The following is a 16,020-nucleotide window of genomic DNA, read 5'->3' as shown; positions in this document are numbered from 1 at the left end:
TGGAACCTGTTGGTTTTTGACTGGCAGTGCTCTGCAAAGAGGATCCCACGTCACAACCTTCTCTTTGGCAGCGTGTCTAGAAAGGGTGTGCTACAATGGCCTCCTTTAACCGTGCCCCAATCGCACGCCGCTGTCCAGTAAGACTAGCACTGTGTCTGCGCATTTTGAAGTCTGCTTCTCGCCGATCTTAGTTCCTCGCCTTCAATTTAAACTTGGTCGATCACTTAACTCGGTGGCTTAGAGCTTGCGCTGAAAAGAGGTGTTTTTGAGATTCCTCAGATGGCCCGCTGCAGGGCAGCCGTCTGAGGTTCACTCAATCCTTGACATTTTTCTCAACATTGGTTTGGGATGGCTACCTAGCCAGTGGAGATATGGCAGAGAGGAGTTTCTCGGAAATCTTCACGGCCCTGTGAGCCTTCTTTCTACATTTACTAGCTAGGGGGTGTTCAGTGGCTCGTTGGTCTAGGGGTATGATTCTCGCTTAGGGTGCGAGAGGTCCCGGTTCAAATCCCGGACGAGCCCGCCTCTCTCTTTGGAGACTCTTTTCTTGAGCAGTATCCTTCCATTCTGCCTTCCTTGGCCAATCGCACGCCGCTGTCCAGTAAGACTAGCACTGTGTCTGAGCGTTTTCAAGCCTGCGTCTCGCCGATCTTAGTTCCTCGTCTTCCATGTAAACTTGGTCGACTGCTTAACTCGGTGGCTTAGAGCTTGCGCTGAAAAGAGGTGTTTTTGAGATTCCTCAGATGGCCCGCTGCAGGGCAGCCGTCTGAGGTTCACTCAATCCTTGACATTTTTCTCAACATTGGTATGGGATGGCAGAAAGGAGTTTCTCGAAATCTTCACGGCCCTGTGAGCCTTCTTTCTGCATTTGCTAGTTTTAGGAGCGTTCCGTGGCTCGTTGGTCTAGGGGTATGATTCTCGCTTTGGTGCGAGAGGTCCCGGTTGAAATCCCGGACGAGCCCACCTGCACCTTTGAGGAGTGGCCATTAACTCTGATTTATTTGGCTCATTTGCACAGCATTGTTAGGTACTTGTCTTTCAATGTTGACGTCTCGTCCTTCTACTTAGTCTCTCACCTACGACTTGCGTTGCTTTGAGCGGTTAGCTCAGTCAGTTAGAGATTGGCTCACCGAGGCGAAATAGCTCAGTTGGGAGGCGTTAGACTGAAGATCTAAAGATCCCGGTTTTCCGGCAGAGGGAGCAGGGAGACCTTTTGGAAAGCATTCTGATACTCGCGGGTTGGCTGCGTTTCTCAGAGCCTCCTTCTGAGTTCTACACTGCAAAAGAAGGAAGACGACCCTGTTTCTGCTTGGTTCCATGGTGTAACGGTTAGCACTCTGGACTTTGAATCCAGTGATCCGAGTTCAAATCTCGGTGGAACCTGCTGTCTTTTGACTGGCAGTGCTCAGCAGAGGAGCCTTCTCTGTGGCAGCGTGTCTTCAAAGGGTGTTCTACAGTGCCCTCTTTTAACCGTGCCCCAATCGCACGCCGCTGTCCAGTAAGACTAGCACTGTGTCTGAGCGTTTTCAAGCCTGCGTCTCGCCGATCTTAGTTCCTCGTCTGCACTTTAAACTCGGTCGATCACTTAACTCGGTGGCTTAGAGCTTGCGCTGAAAAGTGGTGTCATTTTGAGATGGCTCAGATGGGCAGCGCTGCAGGGTAGCCGCCTGCGGTTCACTCAAGCCTTGACATTTTTCTCAACATTGGTTTGGGATGGCTACCTAGCCAGTGGAGATATGGCAGAAAGGAGTTTCTCGAAATCTTCACGGCCCTGTGAGCCTTCTTTCTGCATTTGCTAGTTTTAGGAGCGTTCCGTGGCTCGTTGGTCTAGGGGTATGATTCTCGCTTAGGTGCGAGAGGTCCCGGGTTCAAATCCCGGACGAGCCCAACTGCAGCTTTGAGCAGCGGCAGTTCATTCTGGTTTCTTTGGCTCATTTGCACAGCATTGTTAGGTACTTGTCTTTCAATGTTGACGCCTCGTCCTTCTACTTGGTCTCTCACCCACGACTTATGCTATGCTTAGTGGTTACCTCGGTGGGTTAGAGATTTTCCAAACCAGGCTGAAATAGCTCAGTTGAGGCGTTAGATTGAAGATCTAAAGGTCCCTGGTTCTATCCGGGTTTCGGCACAGGGGCGTGGAGACCTTTTGGACAGCATACTGATACTGCTGGTCAGCTGCTTTTCTCAGTGCCTCCTTCTGAGTCATTTCTACACTGCAATCAGAAGGAAGACGACCAAGCTGCAGCTTGGTTCCATGGTGTAACGGTTAGCACTCTGGACTCTGAATCCAGCGATCCGAGTTCAAATCTCGTGGAACCTGCTGTCTTTTGACTGGCAGTGCTCAGCAGAGAGGAGCCTTCTCTGTGGCAGCGTGTCTAGAAAGGGTGTGCTACAGTGGCCTCCTTTAACCGTGCCACAATCGCACGCCGCCTTCAAGTTAGACTAGCACTGTGTCTGAGCGTTTTCAAGCCTGCGTCTCGCCGATCTTAGTTCCTCGTCTTCAATTTAAACTTGGTCGATCACTTAACTCGGTGGCTTAGAGCGCTTGCGCTGAAAAGTGGTGTCATTTTGAGATGGCTCAGATGGGCAGCGCTGCAGGGTAGCCGTCTGCGGTTCACTCAAGCCTTGACATTTTTCTCAACATTGGTATGGGATGGCAGAAAGGAGTTTCTAGGAAATCTTTACGGCCCTGTGAGCCTTCTTTCTGCATTTGCTAGTTTTAGGAGCGTTCCGTGGCTCGTTGGTCTAGGGGTATGATTCTCGCTTTGGGTGCGAGAGGTCCCGGGTTCAAATCCCGGACGAGCCCAACTGCAGCTTTGAGGAGCGACAGTTCATTCTGGTTTCTTTGGCTCATTTGCACAGCATAGTTAGGTACTTTTCTTTCAATGTTGACGTCTCGTCCTTCTACTTAGTCTCTCACCTACGGCTTGCGTTGCGTTGAGCGGTTAGCTCAGTCAGTTAGAGATTGGCTCACGAGGCGAAATAGCTCAGTTGGGAGAGCGTTAGACTGAAGATCTAAAGGTCCCTGGTTCTATCCCGGATTTCGGCACAGGGGAGCGTGGAGACCTTTTTGGAAAGCATTCTGATACTCGCGGGTTGGCTGCGTTTCTCAGTGCCTCCTTCTGAGTTCTACACTGCAAAAAGAAGGGAAGACGACCCTGTCTCTGCTTGGTTCCATGGTGTAACGGTTAGCACTCTGGACTCTGAATCCAGCGATCCGAGTTCAAATCTCGGTGGAACCTGTTGGTTTTTGACTGGCAGTGCTCAGCAGAGAGGAGCCTTCTCTGTGGCAGCGTGTCTTCAAAGGGTGTTCTACAGTGCCCTCTTTTAACCGTGCCCCAATCGCACGCCGCTGTCCAGTAAGACTAGAACTGTGTCTGCGCATTTTGAAGTCTGCTTCTCGCCGATCTTAGTTCCTCGTCTGCACTTTAAACTTGGTCGATCACTTAACTCGGTGGCTTAGAGCGCTTGCGCTGAAAAGAGGTGTTTTTTTGAGATTCCTCAGATGGCCCGCGCTGCAGGGCAGCCGTCTGAGGTTCACTCAATCCTTGACATTTTTCTCAACATTGGTTTGTTGATGGCTACCCAAGCCAGTGGAGATTTGGCAGAAAGGAGTTTCTAGGAAATCTTTACGGCCCTGTGAGCCTTCTTTCTGCATTTGCTAGTTTTAGGAGCGTTCCGTGGCTCGTTGGTCTAGGGGTATGATTCTCGCTTAGGTGCGAGAGGTCCCGGTTCAAATCCCGGACGAGCCCAACTGCAGCTTTGAGCAGCGGCAGTTCATTCTGGTTTCTTTGGCTCATTTGCACAGCATTGTTAGGTACTTGGCTTTGAATGTTGACGCCTCGTCCTTCTACTTAGTCTCTCACCTACGACTTGCGTTGCTTTGAGCGGTTAGCTCAGTCAGTTAGAGATTGGCTCACGAGGCGAAATAGCTCAGTTGGGAGAGCGTTAGACTGAAGATCTAAAGGTCCCTGGTTCTATCCCGGATTTCGGCACAGGGGAGCGTGGAGACCTTTTTGGAAAGCATTCTGATACTCGCGGGTTGGCTGCGTTTCTCAGAGCCTCCTTCTGAGTCATTTCTACACTGCAATCAGAAGGGAAGACGACCAAGCTGCAGCTTGGTTCCATGGTGTAACGGTTAGCACTCTGGACTTTGAATCCAGCGATCCGAGTTCAAATCTCGGTGGAACCTGTTGGTTTTTGACTGGCAGTGCTCAGCAGAGAGGAGCCTTCTCTGTGGCAGCGTGTCTTCAAAGGGTGTTCTACAGTGCCCTCTTTTAACCGTGCCCCAATCGCACGCCGCTGTCCAGTAAGACTAGCACTGTGTCTGCGCATTTTGAAGTCTGCTTCTCGCCGATCTTAGTTCCTCGTCTGCACTTTAAACTTGGTCGATCACTTAACTCGGTGGCTTAGAGCGCTTGCGCTGAAAAGAGGTGTTTTTTTGAGATTCCTCAGATGGCCCGCGCTGCAGGGCAGCCGTCTGAGGTTCACTCAATCCTTGACATTTTTCTCAACATTGGTTTGGGATGGCTACCCTAGCCAGTGAAGATATGGCAGAAAGGAGTTTTTCGGAAATCTTTACGGCCCTGTGAGCCTTCTTTCTACATTTACTAGCTAATGGAGCATTCTGTGGCTCGTTGGTCTAGGGGTATGATTCTCGCTTAGGGTGCGAGAGGTCCCGTGTTCAAATCACGGACGAGCCCTTTTCAGCGACTATTTTTTGGAACGGACTCTGTAAATCGAGGGCGGTGAAATAAATGGTTTGGGGGGAATACAGGCCTTTTGGGCTATGGCTTGTTGGTCTAGGGGTATGATTCTCGCTTAGGGTGCGAGAGGTCCCGGGTTGAAATCCCGGACGAGCCCGCCTCTCTCTTTGGATACTCTTTTCTTGAGCAGTATCCTTCCATTCTGCCTTCCTTGGCCAATCGCACGCCGCTGTCCAGTAAGACTAGCACTGTGTCTGAGCGTTTTCAAGCCTGCGTCTCGCCGATCTTAGTTCCTCTTCTTCAATTTAAACTTGGTCGATCACTTAACTCGGTGGCTTAGAGAGCTTGCGCTGAAAAGAGGTGTTTTTGAGATTCCTCAGATGGCCCGCTGCAGGGCAGCCGCCTGAGGTTCACTCAAGCCTTGACATTTTTCTCAACATTGGTTTGGGATGGCTACCTAGCCAGTGGAGATATGGCAGAAAGGAGTTTCTCGAAATCTTTACGGCCCTGTGAGCCTTCTTTCTACATTTACTAGCTAGGGGAGCATTCTGTGGCTCGTTGGTCTAGGGGTATGATTCTCGCTTAGGGTGCGAGAGGTCCCGGGTTCAAATCCCGGACGAGCCCTTTTCAGCGACTATTTTTTGGAACGGACTCTGTAAATCGAGGGCGGTGAAATAAATGGTTTGGGGGGAATACAGGCTTTTTTGGGCTATGGCTTGTTGGTCTAGGGGTATGATTCTCGCTTAGGGTGCGAGAGGTCCCGGGTTGAAATCCCGGACGAGCCCGCCTCTCTCTTTGGATACTCTTTTCTTGAGCAGTATCCTTCCATTCTGCCTTCCCTTGGCCAATCGCACGCCGCTGTCCAGTAAGACTAGCACTGTGTCTGAGCGTTTTCAAGCCTGCTTCTCGCCGATCTTAGTTCCTCTTCTTCAATTTAAACTTGGTCGATCACTTAACTCGGTGGCTTAGAGCTTGCGCTGAAAAGTGGTGTCATTTTGAGATGGCTCAGATGGGCAGCGCTGCAGGGTAGCCGTCTGCGGTTCACTCAAGCCTTGACATTTTTCTCAACATTGGTTTGGGATGGCTACCTAGCCAGTGGAGATTTGGCAGAAAGGAGTTTCTCGAAATCTTCACGGCCCTGTGAGCCTTCTTTCTACATTTACTAGCTAGGGGAGCATTCTGTGGCTCGTTGGTCTAGGGGTATGATTCTCGCTTAGGTGCGAGAGGTCCCGGTTGAAATCCCGGACGAGCCCACCTGCACCTTTGAGGAGTGGCCATTAACTCTGATTTATTTGGCTCATTTGCACAGCATAGTTAGGTACTTGTCTTTCAATGTTGACGTCTCGTCCTTCTACTTGGTCTCTCACCTCGACTTGCGTTGCTTTGAGCGGTTAGCTCAGTCAGTTAGAGATTGGCTCACGAGGCGAAATAGCTCAGTTGAGGCGTTAGATTGAAGATCTAAAGGTCCCTGGTTCTATCCCGGTTTCGCACAGGGGAGCGTGGAGACCTTTTGGACAGCATACTGATACTCGCGGGTTGGCTGCGTTTCTCAGAGCCTCCTTCTGAGTTCTACACTGCAATCAGAAGGAAGACGACCAAGCTGCAGCTTGGTTCCATGGTGTAACGGTTAGCACTCTGGACTTTGAATCCAGTGATCCGAGTTCAAATCTCGTGGAACCTGCTGGCTTTTGACTGGCAGTGCTCAGCAGAGGAGCCTTCTGTGGCAGCGTGTCTAGAAAGGGTGTGCTACAATGGCCTCCTTTAACCGTGCCCCAATCGCACGCCGCTGTCCAGTAAGACTAGCACTGTGTCTGGCGTTTTCAAGCCTGCTTCTCGCCGATCTTAGTTCCTCGTCTGCACTTTAAACTTGGTCGACTGCTTAACTCGGTGGCTTAGAGAGCTTGCGCTGAAAAGAGGTGTCGTTTTGAGATGGCTCAGATGGGCAGCGCTGCAGGGTAGCCGTCTGCGGTTCACTCAAGCCTTGACATTTTTCTCAACATTGGTATGGGATGGCAGAAAGGAGTTTCTCGGAAATCTTTACGGCCCTGTGAGACTTCTTTCTACATTTACTAGCTAGGGGAGCATTCAGTGGCTCGTTGGTCTAGGGGTATGATTCTCGCTTTGGGTGCGAGAGGTCCCGGGTTCAAATCCCGGACGAGCCCTTTTCAGCGACTATTTTTGGAGCGGACTCTGTAAATCGAGGCGGTGAAATAAATGGTTTGGGGGAATACAGGCTTTTTGGGCTATGGCTCGTTGGTCTAGGGGTATGATTCTCGCTTAGGTGCGAGAGGTCCGGGTTCAAATCCCGGACGAGCCCACCTGCACCTTTGAAACCGCTGTCTTTGAGGAGTGGCCATTAACTCTGATTTATTTGGCTCATTTGCACAGCATAGTTAGGTACTTGTCTTTGAATGTTGACGCCTCGTCCTTCTACTTAGTCTCTCACCCACGGCTTATGCTATGCTTAGTGGTTACCTCGGTGGGTTAGAGATTTTCCAAACCAGGCTGAAATAGCTCAGTTGAGAGCGTTAGACTGAAGATCTAAAGGTCCCTGGTTCTATCCCGGATTTCGGCACAGGGGAGCGTGGAGACCTTTTTGGAAAGCATTCTGATACTCGCGGGTTGGCTGCGTTTCTCAGAGCCTCCTTCTGAGTCATTTCTACACTGCAATCAGAAGGGAAGACGACCAAGCTGCAGCTTGGTTCCATGGTGTAACGGTTAGCACTCTGGACTTTGAATCCAGCGATCCGAGTTCAAATCTCGGTGGAACCTGTTGGTTTTGACTGGCAGTGCTCAGCAGAGGAGCCTTCTCTGTGGCAGCGTGTCTTCAAAGGGTGTTCTACAGTGCCCTCTTTTAACCGTGCCCCAATCGCACGCCGCTGTCCAGTAAGACTAGCACTGTGTCTGCGCATTTTGAAGTCTGCTTCTCGCCGATCTTAGTTCCTCGTCTGCACTTTAAACTTGGTCGATCACTTAACTCGGTGGCTTAGAGCGCTTGCGCTGAAAAGAGGTGTTTTTTTGAGATTCCTCAGATGGCCCGCTGCAGGGCAGCCGTCTGAGTTCACTCAATCCTTGACATTTTTCTCAACATTGGTATGGGATGGCAGAAAGGAGTTTCTCGAAATCTTCACGGCCCTGTGAGCCTTCTTTCTACATTTACTAGCTAATGGAGCATTCTGTGGCTCGTTGGTCTGGGGTATGATTCTCGCTTGGTGCGAGAGGTCCGGGTTCAAATCCCGGACGAGCCCGCCTCTCTCTTTGGATACTCTTTTCTTGAGCAGTATCCATCCATTCTGCCTTCCTTGGCCAATCGCACGCCGCTGTCCAGTAAGACTAGCACTGTGTCTGAGCGTTTTCAAGCCTGCTTCTCGCCGATCTTAGTTCCTCGCCTGCACTTTAAACTTGGTCGACTGCTTAACTCGGTGGCTTAGAGCTTGCGCTGAAAAGTGGTGTCATTTTGAGATGGCTCAGATGGGCAGCGCTGCAGGGTAGCCGCCTGCGGTTCACTCAAGCCTCGTGTCCTTTGTCTAGACATTTTTCTTAACATTGGTTTGTTGATGGCTACCCAAGCAAGTGGAGATATGGCAGAAAGGAGTTTCTCGAAATCTTCACGGCCCTGTGAGACTTCTTTCTACATTTACTAGCTAGGGGAGCATTCAGTGGCTCGTTGGTCTAGGGGTATGATTCTCGCTTTGGTGCGAGAGGTCCCGGTTCAAATCCCGGACGAGCCCGCCTCTCTCTTTGGATACTCTTTTCTTGAGCAGTATCCATCCATTCTGCCTTCCTTGGCCAATCGCACGCCGCTGTCCAGTAAGACTAGCACTGTGTCTGCGCATTTTGAAGCCTGCTTCTCGCCGATCTTAGTTCCTCGTCTGCACTTTAAACTTGGTCGACCACTTAACTCTGTGGTTTAGAGCGCTTGCGCTGAAAAGTGGTGTCATTTTGAGATGGCTCAGATGGGCAGCGCTGCAGGGTAGCCGTCTGCGGTTCACTCAAGCCTTGACATTTTTCTCAACATTGGTTTGTTGATGGCTACCCAAGCCAGTGGAGATTTGGCAGAAAGGAGTTTCTCGAAATCTTCACGGCCCTGTGAGCCTTCTTTCTACATTTACTAGCTAATGGAGCATTCTGTGGCTCGTTGGTCTGGGGTATGATTCTCGCTTAGGGTGCGAGAGGTCCCGGGTTCAAATCCCGGACGAGCCCACCTGCACCTTTGAGGAGTGGCCATTAACTCTGATTTATTTGGCTCATTTGCACAGCATTGTTAGGTACTTGGCTTTGAATGTTGACGCCTCGTCCTTCTACTTAGTCTCTCACCTACGACTTGCGTTGCGTTTAGTGGTTACCTCGGTGGGTTAGAGATTTTCCAAACCAGGCTGAAATAGCTCAGTTGAGGCGTTAGATTGAAGATCTAAAGATCCCGGTTTTCCGGCAGAGGGGAGCAGGGAGACCTTTTGGACAGCATACTGATACTCGCGGGTTGGCTGCGTTTCTCAGAGCCTCCTTCTGAGTTCTACACTGCAATCAGAAGGAAGACGACCCTGTCTCTGCTTGGTTCCATGGTGTAACGGTTAGCACTCTGGACTTTGAATCCAGCGATCCGAGTTCAAATCTCGTGGAACCTGCTGTCTTTTGACTGGCAGTGCTCAGCAGAGAGGAGCCTTCTGTGGCAGCGTGTCTTCAAAGGGTGTGCTACAGTGGCCTCCTTTAACCGTGCCCCAATCGCACGCCGCTGTCCAGTAAGACTAGCACTGTGTCTGCGCATTTTGAAGCCTGCTTCTCGCCGATCTTAGTTCCTCTTCTTCAATTTAAACTTGGTCGACTGCTTAACTCGGTGGCTTAGAGCTTGCGCTGAAAAGAGGTGTTTTTGAGATTCCTCAGATGGCCCGCGCTGCAGGGCAGCCGCCTGAGGTTCACTCAAGCCTTGACATTTTTCTCAACATTGGTATGGGATGGCAGAAAGGAGTTTCTCGAAATCTTCACGGCCCTGTGAGCCTTCTTTCTACATTTACTAGCTAGGGGAGCATTCTGTGGCTCGTTGGTCTGGGGTATGATTCTCGCTTGGTGCGAGAGGTCCCGGTTCAAATCCCGGACGAGCCCGCCTCTCTCTTTGGATACTCTTTTCTTGAGCAGTATCCATCCATTCTGCCTTCCTTGGCCAATCGCACGCCGCTGTCCAGTAAGACTAGCACTGTGTCTGCGCATTTTGAAGTCTGCTTCTCGCCGATCTTAGTTCCTCGTCTGCACTTTAAACTTGGTCGATCACTTAACTCGGTGGCTTAGAGCGCTTGCGCTGAAAAGAGGTGTTTTTTTGAGATTCCTCAGATGGCCCGCGCTGCAGGGCAGCCGTCTGAGGTTCACTCAATCCTTGACATTTTTCTCAACATTGGTATGGGATGGCAGAAAGGAGTTTCTAGGAAATCTTTACGGCCCTGTGAGCCTTCTTTCTACATTTACTAGCTAGGGGAGCATTCTGTGGCTCGTTGGTCTAGGGGTATGATTCTCGCTTAGGGTGCGAGAGGTCCCGGGTTCAAATCCCGGACGAGCCCTTTTCAGCGACTATTTTTTGGAACGGACTCTGTAAATCGAGGGCGGTGAAATAAATGGTTTGGGGGGAATACAGGCTTTTTTGGGCTATGGCTTGTTGGTCTAGGGGTATGATTCTCGCTTAGGGTGCGAGAGGTCCCGGGTTGAAATCCCGGACGAGCCCGCCTCTCTCTTTGGATACTCTTTTCTTGAGCAGTATCCTTCCATTCTGCCTTCCCTTGGCCAATCGCACGCCGCCCTCAAGTAAAACTAGCAGTGTGTCTGCACGTTTTCAAGCCTGCTTCTCGCCGATCTTAGTTCCTCTTCTTCAATTTAAACTTGGTCGACTGCTTAACTCGGTGGCTTAGAGAGCTTGCGCTGAAAAGTGGTGTCATTTTTGAGATGGCTCAGATGGGCAGCGCTGCAGGGTAGCCGTCTGCGGTTCACTCAAGCCTCGTGTCCTTTGTCTAGACATTTTTCTTAACATTGGTTTGTTGATGGCTACCCAAGCAAGTGGAGATATGGCAGAGAGGAGTTTCTCGGAAATCTTCACGGCCCTGTGAGCCTTCTTTCTGCATTTACTAGCTAGGGGAGCATTCTGTGGCTCGTTGGTCTAGGGGTATGATTCTCGCTTTGGTGCGAGAGGTCCCGGTTGAAATCCCGGACGAGCCCTTTTCAGCGACTATTTTTGGAGCGGACTCTGTAAATCGAGGCGGTGAAATAAATGGTTTGGGGGAATACAGGCCTTTTGGGCTATGGCTCGTTGGTCTGGGGTATGATTCTCGCTAGGTGCGAGAGGTCCCGGGTTCAAATCCCGGACGAGCCCACCTGCACCTTTGAGGAGTGGCCATTAACTCTGATTTATTTGGCTCATTTGCACAGCATTGTTAGGTACTTGGCTTTGAATGTTGACGTCTCGTCCTTCTACTTGGTCTCTCACCTACGACTTGCGTTGCTTTGAGCGGTTAGCTCAGTCAGTTAGAGATTGGCTCACCGAGGCCGAAATAGCTCAGTTGAGAGCGTTAGATTGAAGATCTAAAGATCCCGGTTTTCCGGCAGAGGGGAGCAGGGAGACCTTTTTGGACAGCATACTGATACTCGCGGGTCAGCTGCTTTTCTCAGTGCCTCCTTCTGAGTTCTACACTGCAAAAAGAAGGGAAGACGACCCTGTCTCTGCTTGGTTCCATGGTGTAACGGTTAGCACTCTGGACTCTGAATCCAGCGATCCGAGTTCAAATCTCGGTGGAACCTGTTGGTTTTTGACTGGCAGTGCTCAGCAGAGAGGAGCCTTCTCTGTGGCAGCGTGTCTTCAAAGGGTGTTCTACAGTGCCCTCTTTTAACCGTGCCCCAATCGCACGCCGCTGTCCAGTAAGACTAGCACTGTGTCTGAGCGTTTTCAAGCCTGCGTCTCGCCGATCTTAGTTCCTCGTCTGCACTTTAAACTTGGTCGACTGCTTAACTCGGTGGCTTAGAGCTTGCGCTGAAAAGAGGTGTTTTTGAGATTCCTCAGATGGCCCGCTGCAGGGCAGCCGTCTGAGGTTCACTCAATCCTTGACATTTTTCTCAACATTGGTATGGGATGGCAGAAAGGAGTTTCTCGGAAATCTTTACGGCCCTGTGAGCCTTCTTTCTACATTTACTAGCTAGGGGAGCATTCAGTGGCTCGTTGGTCTAGGGGTATGATTCTCGCTTTGGGTGCGAGAGGTCCCGGGTTCAAATCCCGGACGAGCCCACCTGCACCTTTGAGGAGTGGCCATTAACTCTGATTTATTTGGCTCATTTGCACAGCATTGTTAGGTACTTGGCTTTGAATGTTGACGTCTCGTCCTTCTACTTGGTCTCTCACCTACGACTTGCGTTGCTTTGAGCGGTTAGCTCAGTCAGTTAGAGATTGGCTCACCGAGGCCGAAATAGCTCAGTTGAGAGCGTTAGATTGAAGATCTAAAGATCCCGGTTTTCCGGCAGAGGGGAGCAGGGAGACCTTTTTGGACAGCATACTGATACTCGCGGGTCAGCTGCTTTTCTCAGTGCCTCCTTCTGAGTTCTACACTGCAAAAAGAAGGGAAGACGACCCTGTCTCTGCTTGGTTCCATGGTGTAACGGTTAGCACTCTGGACTCTGAATCCAGCGATCCGAGTTCAAATCTCGGTGGAACCTGCTGTCTTTTGACTGGCAGTGCTCTGCAAAGAGGATCCCACGTCACAACCTTCTCTGTGGCAGCGTGTCTAGAAAGGGTGTGCTACAGTGGCCTCCTTTAACCGTGCCACAATCGCACGCCGCCTTCAAGTTAGACTAGCACTGTGTCTGAGCGTTTTCAAGCCTGCGTCTCGCCGATCTTAGTTCCTCGTCTTCCATGTAAACTTGGTCGACTGCTTAACTCGGTGGCTTAGAGAGCTTGCGCTGAAAAGTGGTGTCATTTTGAGATGGCTCAGATGGGCAGCGCTGCAGGGTAGCCGCCTGCGGTTCACTCAAGCCTCGTGTCCTTTGTCTAGACATTTTTCTTAACATTGGTTTGTTGATGGCTACCCAAGCAAGTGGAGATATGGCAGAGAGGAGTTTCTCGGAAATCTTCACGGCCCTGTGAGCCTTCTTTCTACATTTACTAGCTAATGGAGCATTCTGTGGCTCGTTGGTCTAGGGGTATGATTCTCGCTTTGGTGCGAGAGGTCCCGGTTCAAATCCCGGACGAGCCCGCCTCTCTCTTTGGATACTCTTTTCTTGAGCAGTATCCATCCATTCTGCCTTCCTTGGCCAATCGCACGCCGCTGTCCAGTAAGACTAGCACTGTGTCTGCGCATTTTGAAGTCTGCTTCTCGCCGATCTTAGTTCCTCGTCTGCACTTTAAACTTGGTCGACTGCTTAACTCGGTGGCTTAGAGCTTGCGCTGAAAAGAGGTGTTTTTGAGATGGCTCAGATGGGCAGCGCTGCAGGGTAGCCGCTCATGGTTCACTCAAGCCTTGACATTTTTCTCAACATTGGTTTGGGATGGCTACCTAGCCAGTGGAGATATGGCAGAGAGGAGTTTCTCGGAAATCTTCACGGCCCTGTGAGACTTCTTTCTACATTTACTAGCTAGGGGAGCATTCAGTGGCTCGTTGGTCTGGGGTATGATTCTCGCTAGGTGCGAGAGGTCCCGGTTGAAATCCCGGACGAGCCCAACTGCAGCTTTGAGCAGCGGCAGTTCATTCTGGTTTCTTTGGCTCATTTGCACAGCATAGTTAGGTACTTTTCTTTCAATGTTGACGCCTCGCCCTTCTACTTGGTCTCTCACCCACGGCTTATGCTATGCTTAGTGGTTACCTCGGTGGGTTAGAGATTTTCCAAACCAGGCTGAAATAGCTCAGTTGGGAGAGCGTTAGACTGAAGATCTAAAGGTCCCTGGTTCTATCCCGGTTTCGCACAGGGGAGCGTGGAGACCTTTTGGACAGCATACTGATACTGCTGGTCAGCTGCTTTTCTCAGTGCCTCCTTCTGAGTTCTACACTGCAATCAGAAGGAAGACGACCCTGTTTCAGCTTGGTTCCGTGGTGTAACGGTTAGCACTCTGGACTTTGAATCCAGTGATCCGAGTTCAAATCTCGTGGAACCTGCTGGCTTTTGACTGGCAGTGCTCAGCAGAGGAGCCTTCTGTGGCAGCGTGTCTTCAAAGGGTGTTCTACAGTGCCCTCTTTTAACCGTGCCCCAATCGCACGCCGCTGTCCAGTAAGACTAGCACTGTGTCTGCGCATTTTGAAGTCTGCTTCTCGCCGATCTTAGTTCCTCGTCTGCACTTTAAACTTGGTCGATCACTTAACTCGGTGGCTTAGAGCGCTTGCGCTGAAAAGAGGTGTTTTTGAGATTCCTCAGATGGCCCGCTGCAGGGCAGCCGTCTGAGGTTCACTCAATCCTTGACATTTTTCTCAACATTGGTATGGGATGGCAGAAAGGAGTTTCTAGGAAATCTTTACGGCCCTGTGAGCCTTCTTTCTACATTTACTAGCTAGGGGAGCATTCTGTGGCTCGTTGGTCTAGGGGTATGATTCTCGCTTAGGGTGCGAGAGGTCCCGGGTTGAAATCCCGGACGAGCCCACCTGCACCTTTGAAACCGCTGTCTTTGAGGAGTGGCCATTAACTCTGATTTATTTGGCTCATTTGCACAGCATTGTTAGGTACTTGGCTTTGAATGTTGACGTCTCGTCCTTCTACTTGGTCTCTCACCTACGACTTGCGTTGCTTTGAGCGGTTAGCTCAGTCAGTTAGAGATTGGCTCACCGAGGCCGAAATAGCTCAGTTGAGAGCGTTAGATTGAAGATCTAAAGATCCCGGTTTTCCGGCAGAGGGGAGCAGGGAGACCTTTTTGGACAGCATACTGATACTCGCGGGTCAGCTGCGTTTCTCAGAGCCTCCTTCTGAGTTCTACACTGCAAAAGAAGGAAGACGACCCTGTCTCTGCTTGGTTCCATGGTGTAACGGTTAGCACTCTGGACTCTGAATCCAGCGATCCGAGTTCAAATCTCGGTGGAACCTGTTGGTTTTTGACTGGCAGTGCTCAGCAGAGAGGAGCCTTCTGTGGCAGCGTGTCTAGAAAGGGTGTGCTACAATGGCCTCCTTTAACCGTGCCCCAATCGCACGCCGCTGTCCAGTAAGACTAGCACTGTGTCTGCGCATTTTGAAGCCTGCTTCTCGCCGATCTTAGTTCCTCGCCTTCAATTTAAACTTGGTCGATCACTTAACTCGGTGGCTTAGAGCTTGCGCTGAAAAGTGGTGTCATTTTGAGATGGCTCAGATGGGCAGCGCTGCAGGGTAGCCGCTCATGGTTCACTCAAGCCTTGACATTTTTCTCAACATTGGTATGGGATGGCAGAAAGGAGTTTCTAGGAAATCTTTACGGCCCTGTGAGACTTCTTTCTACATTTACTAGCTAGGGGTGTTCAGTGGCTCGTTGGTCTAGGGGTATGATTCTCGCTGGTGCGAGAGGTCCCGGTTCAAATCCCGGACGAGCCCACCTGCACCTTTGAGGAGTGGCCATTAACTCTGATTTATTTGGCTCATTTGCACAGCATAGTTAGGTACTTGTCTTTGAATGTTGACGCCTCGTCCTTCTACTTGGTCTCTCACCTCGACTTGCGTTGCGTTTAGTGGTTACCTCGGTGGGTTAGAGATTTTCCAAACCAGGCTGAAATAGCTCAGTTGGGAGGCGTTAGACTGAAGATCTAAAGGTCCCTGGTTCTATCCCGGTTTCGCACAGGGGAGCGTGGAGACCTTTTGGACAGCATACTGATACTGCTGGTCAGCTGCTTTTCTCAGTGCCTCCTTCTGAGTTCTACACTGCAAAAGAAGGAAGACGACCAAGCTGCAGCTTGGTTCCATGGTGTAACGGTTAGCACTCTGGACTTTGAATCCAGCGATCCGAGTTCAAATCTCGTGGAACCTGCTGGCTTTTGACTGGCAGTGCTCGCAAAGAGGATCCCACGTCACAACCTTCTCTGTGGCAGCGTGTCTTCAAAGGGTGTTCTACAGTGCCCTCTTTTAACCGTGCCCCAATCGCACGCCGCTGTCCAGTAAGACTAGCACTGTGTCTGAGCGTTTTCAAGCCTGCGTCTCGCCGATCTTAGTTCCTCGCCTTCAATTTAAACTTGGTCGACTGCTTAACTCGGTGGCTTAGAGCTTGCGCTGAAAAGTGGTGTCATTTTGAGATGGCTCAGATGGGCAGCGCTGCAGGGTAGCCGCTCATGGTTCACTCAAGCCTTGACATTTTTCTCAACATTGGTTTGGGATGGCTACCTAGCCAGTGGAGATTTGGCAGAAA

At 50.7% G+C, this 16,020-nt stretch overlaps 20 non-coding genes across 20 annotated transcripts; all 20 read left to right on the top strand.

Moving 5' to 3' along the window:
• The first annotated feature begins 451 nt into the window (after positions 1 to 451).
• Positions 452 to 522, top strand: trnap-agg (transfer RNA proline (anticodon AGG)). Its single transcript has one exon. It is a non-coding gene; the product is annotated as a tRNA-Pro (tRNA).
• A 789-nt stretch (positions 523 to 1,311) lies between these two features.
• On the top strand, positions 1,312 to 1,383 carry trnaq-uug (transfer RNA glutamine (anticodon UUG)). The gene has a single exon. It is a non-coding gene; the product is annotated as a tRNA-Gln (tRNA).
• Positions 1,384 to 2,734: 1,351 nt separating this feature from the next.
• trnap-ugg (transfer RNA proline (anticodon UGG)) lies at positions 2,735 to 2,806 on the top strand. Its single transcript has one exon. It is a non-coding gene; the product is annotated as a tRNA-Pro (tRNA).
• Positions 2,807 to 2,976: 170 nt separating this feature from the next.
• Positions 2,977 to 3,049, top strand: trnaf-gaa (transfer RNA phenylalanine (anticodon GAA)). The gene has a single exon. It is a non-coding gene; the product is annotated as a tRNA-Phe (tRNA).
• Positions 3,050 to 3,170: 121 nt separating this feature from the next.
• trnaq-cug (transfer RNA glutamine (anticodon CUG)) lies at positions 3,171 to 3,242 on the top strand. The gene has a single exon. It is a non-coding gene; the product is annotated as a tRNA-Gln (tRNA).
• Positions 3,243 to 3,922: 680 nt separating this feature from the next.
• On the top strand, positions 3,923 to 3,995 carry trnaf-gaa (transfer RNA phenylalanine (anticodon GAA)). The gene has a single exon. It is a non-coding gene; the product is annotated as a tRNA-Phe (tRNA).
• Positions 3,996 to 4,120: 125 nt separating this feature from the next.
• trnaq-uug (transfer RNA glutamine (anticodon UUG)) lies at positions 4,121 to 4,192 on the top strand. The gene has a single exon. It is a non-coding gene; the product is annotated as a tRNA-Gln (tRNA).
• Positions 4,193 to 4,631: 439 nt separating this feature from the next.
• On the top strand, positions 4,632 to 4,703 carry trnap-agg (transfer RNA proline (anticodon AGG)). The gene has a single exon. It is a non-coding gene; the product is annotated as a tRNA-Pro (tRNA).
• An 88-nt stretch (positions 4,704 to 4,791) lies between these two features.
• On the top strand, positions 4,792 to 4,863 carry trnap-agg (transfer RNA proline (anticodon AGG)). Its single transcript has one exon. It is a non-coding gene; the product is annotated as a tRNA-Pro (tRNA).
• A 395-nt stretch (positions 4,864 to 5,258) lies between these two features.
• trnap-agg (transfer RNA proline (anticodon AGG)) lies at positions 5,259 to 5,330 on the top strand. The gene has a single exon. It is a non-coding gene; the product is annotated as a tRNA-Pro (tRNA).
• An 89-nt stretch (positions 5,331 to 5,419) lies between these two features.
• trnap-agg (transfer RNA proline (anticodon AGG)) lies at positions 5,420 to 5,491 on the top strand. Its single transcript has one exon. It is a non-coding gene; the product is annotated as a tRNA-Pro (tRNA).
• Positions 5,492 to 6,796: 1,305 nt separating this feature from the next.
• On the top strand, positions 6,797 to 6,868 carry trnap-ugg (transfer RNA proline (anticodon UGG)). Its single transcript has one exon. It is a non-coding gene; the product is annotated as a tRNA-Pro (tRNA).
• Positions 6,869 to 7,406: 538 nt separating this feature from the next.
• trnaq-uug (transfer RNA glutamine (anticodon UUG)) lies at positions 7,407 to 7,478 on the top strand. Its single transcript has one exon. It is a non-coding gene; the product is annotated as a tRNA-Gln (tRNA).
• Positions 7,479 to 10,183: 2,705 nt separating this feature from the next.
• Positions 10,184 to 10,255, top strand: trnap-agg (transfer RNA proline (anticodon AGG)). Its single transcript has one exon. It is a non-coding gene; the product is annotated as a tRNA-Pro (tRNA).
• An 89-nt stretch (positions 10,256 to 10,344) lies between these two features.
• Positions 10,345 to 10,416, top strand: trnap-agg (transfer RNA proline (anticodon AGG)). Its single transcript has one exon. It is a non-coding gene; the product is annotated as a tRNA-Pro (tRNA).
• Positions 10,417 to 11,411: 995 nt separating this feature from the next.
• On the top strand, positions 11,412 to 11,483 carry trnaq-cug (transfer RNA glutamine (anticodon CUG)). Its single transcript has one exon. It is a non-coding gene; the product is annotated as a tRNA-Gln (tRNA).
• Positions 11,484 to 11,892: 409 nt separating this feature from the next.
• trnap-ugg (transfer RNA proline (anticodon UGG)) lies at positions 11,893 to 11,964 on the top strand. Its single transcript has one exon. It is a non-coding gene; the product is annotated as a tRNA-Pro (tRNA).
• A 353-nt stretch (positions 11,965 to 12,317) lies between these two features.
• trnaq-cug (transfer RNA glutamine (anticodon CUG)) lies at positions 12,318 to 12,389 on the top strand. The gene has a single exon. It is a non-coding gene; the product is annotated as a tRNA-Gln (tRNA).
• A 1,839-nt stretch (positions 12,390 to 14,228) lies between these two features.
• trnap-agg (transfer RNA proline (anticodon AGG)) lies at positions 14,229 to 14,300 on the top strand. The gene has a single exon. It is a non-coding gene; the product is annotated as a tRNA-Pro (tRNA).
• A 366-nt stretch (positions 14,301 to 14,666) lies between these two features.
• On the top strand, positions 14,667 to 14,738 carry trnaq-cug (transfer RNA glutamine (anticodon CUG)). The gene has a single exon. It is a non-coding gene; the product is annotated as a tRNA-Gln (tRNA).
• The last annotated feature ends 1,282 nt before the right edge of the window (positions 14,739 to 16,020 follow it).

The sequence above is a fragment of the Onychostoma macrolepis genome, chromosome 11, assembly GCF_012432095.1.
Source record: "Onychostoma macrolepis isolate SWU-2019 chromosome 11, ASM1243209v1, whole genome shotgun sequence".
Lineage (NCBI taxonomy): Eukaryota > Metazoa > Chordata > Actinopteri > Cypriniformes > Cyprinidae > Onychostoma > Onychostoma macrolepis.
Note: the sequence above shows the minus strand (reverse complement) of the source record. Positions and strands in the feature narration are given on the sequence as shown.